Source organism: Prunus avium, unplaced genomic scaffold (genome assembly GCF_965620075.1).
Source record: "Prunus avium unplaced genomic scaffold, drPruAviu1.hap1.1 HAP1_SCAFFOLD_20, whole genome shotgun sequence".
NCBI lineage: Eukaryota > Viridiplantae > Streptophyta > Magnoliopsida > Rosales > Rosaceae > Prunus > Prunus avium.
In genome coordinates, this window is record NW_028276880.1 from 482,501 (window position 1) to 485,000 (window position 2,500).

A 2,500-nucleotide genomic window follows, 5' to 3' on the forward strand; every position below is an offset into this window, starting at 1 on the left:
ACACCAAGCCATTCAAGCCATGCGTTGCCTTACCTTGGAATTGCTCATCATCCAATGCATTCCGAGAAAGTGAGTGTAGGCGAGGCTAAGGATGGCTTGCCTTGCCTTGCCTTGCATTGGCATGCCATGCCCAAGTTGTGGCCTACACCAAGCCATTCAAGCCATGCGTTGCCTTACCTTGGAATTGCTCATCATCCAATGCATTCCGAGAAAGTGAGTGTAGGCGAGGCTAAGGATGGCTTGCCTCGCCTTGCCTTGGCATGCCGTGCCCATGATGTGGCCTTGACCAAGCCATTCAAGCCATGCGTTGCCTTCGCCTTGGCATGCCGTGGCCTTGCCTCGCCATGCGATGCATTCCGACAAAGTGACGCGAAGCGGAAGCCTACCACGGCGTAAAAATGTCGACAGAATTTTTCGGACCTTGTCCTGCCATGGGCTGCGCGCAGCATGCCGGCAGCCTGTGCGCAGCGTGCGCACAGCATGTCGGCAGCGTGCGCGCTGCTGAGACTGTCGACAGAAATTTTCGAAACTTGTCCTGCCATGCGCGCGCGCAGCGTGCGCACAGCATGCCGGCAGCGTGCGCACAGCATGCCGGCAGCGTGCGCGCACCATGCCGGCAGCGTGCGCGCAGCTTGCGCGCAGCGTGCTGATTCTGTCGACAGTGAGGCTAGCGAAACTTGTCCTGCCATGGCGTGCGCGCAGCCTGTGCGCGCAGCTTGCGCATCTGTCGACAGTGAGGCTAGCGAACTTGTCCTGCCATGGCATGCGCTGTGCGCAGCCTGTGCGCAGCGTGCGCGCAGCTTGCGCATCTGTCGACAGTGAGGCTAGCGAAACTTGTCCTGCCATGGCATGCGCGGCGCCTGCGCGCAGCCTGCGCGCAGCATGCGCACAACATGCGCACAGGCTGTGCGCAGCGTGCGCGGAGCTTGCGCGCAGCTTGCGCATCTGTCGACAGTGAGGCTAGCGAAACTTGTCCTGCCATGGCATGCGCGCAGCGTGCGCGCAGTCTGTGCGCAGCATGCGCGCAGCCTGTGCGCAGCGTGCGCGCAGCTTGCGCATCTGTCGACAGTGAGGCTAGCGAAACTTGTCCTGCCATGGCATGCGCGCAGTCTGCGCGCAGCATGCGCGCAGCCTGCGCGCAGCATGTGCGCAGCATGCCGGCAGCATGGTTCCAGGTTTTTTCAAATGTCGACAGAATTTTTCAAATCTTGTCAAACCCCGTTTTTATTGAAATTTCCTCGCACAATAAGCTCCCCATAAGTAGTCTATGATTTTTAGGACCTTCTCCAACTTACAAAACTAAAAAATTCCTCCCGGATTTGTTTTAATGATTTTTTCAATTTTACGACTTCTAAAAATAATAAAAAATACTTCCCGACTTCAAAAATTTATGAAACTTTTTCCCATCATAGATTGCATGTTTCTTAGTATCCCTGCAAAAAATCACGTCCAAATACCTTGTATTGAATTATTTAGAGCCCATTATGACTCCTCGCGCATAGGTGATGTCTCTTCCTGTCAAAGGGCTAAATGCATAAAATGCTATATAGGGGGGTGTGTGTTGCCTGCATATGCATGGCAGCCCATGCCTTCCTAGCTGCAGCCCCCTTCCCCCACGCCACACCCATGTCATGTTGCCTCGATATGTTGCCTCAGTATTATGGGTTTGGTGTCGGGGTCGGGGGGCTGCCACCCATGGCGGTGGTGGCCGGAATCCGGCCGCCGCCACCACGCCGCCGCCATGGGTGAGGGAGGAAAAAAAAGGCGTGGAAAGTTGCGAAATGGGGTTGTCTAGGCTTTTTTTTGGCATGGGAGAGCATGGAGTGCTAGGAACTCCTTCTCAAATGCACGGGCATGTCGACCACAACCTCATTTCGCAACAACAACCACTCGTGTGGGGTGGCGGTGGGTGGATAGTCGCGGATTGGGGCTTGCCAAGCCAATGTTTTCAAAAAATTTCATCAAAATTAAAAACAAATGTTTTGTTGCCTTCGGATTTGTGGGCGAGCGGCGAGTCGGAGTGGAGCCGGTAAAGTTTAACCTCGGTGTGCACGGTTGTTTTTAGAAACTCAATCCAATGCCGGGGACGTTGAAAGTGACGCTCTTATGAGTTGCAAACCCGCAAGATTTAAAGAACCTTTTCAAAACAATTTCAAACCAACAAGATTTAAAAACAGAAATTTTCATCAAAATGAAAAACAAATGTTTTGTTGCCTTCGGACTAGTGGGCGAGCGGCGAGTCGGAGTGGAGCCGGTAAAGTTTAACCTCGGTGTGCACGGTTGTTTTTAGAAACTCAATCCAATGCCGGGGACGTTGAAAGTGACGCTCTTATGAGTTGCAAACCCACTAGATTTAAAGAACCTTTTCAAAACAATTTCAAACCAACAAAATTAAAAACAAATGTTTCGTTGCAAACAAATTGTGGGCGAGCGGCGAGTCGGAGTGGAGCCGGTAAAGTTTAACCTCGGTGTGCACGGTTGTTTTTAGAAACTCAATCCA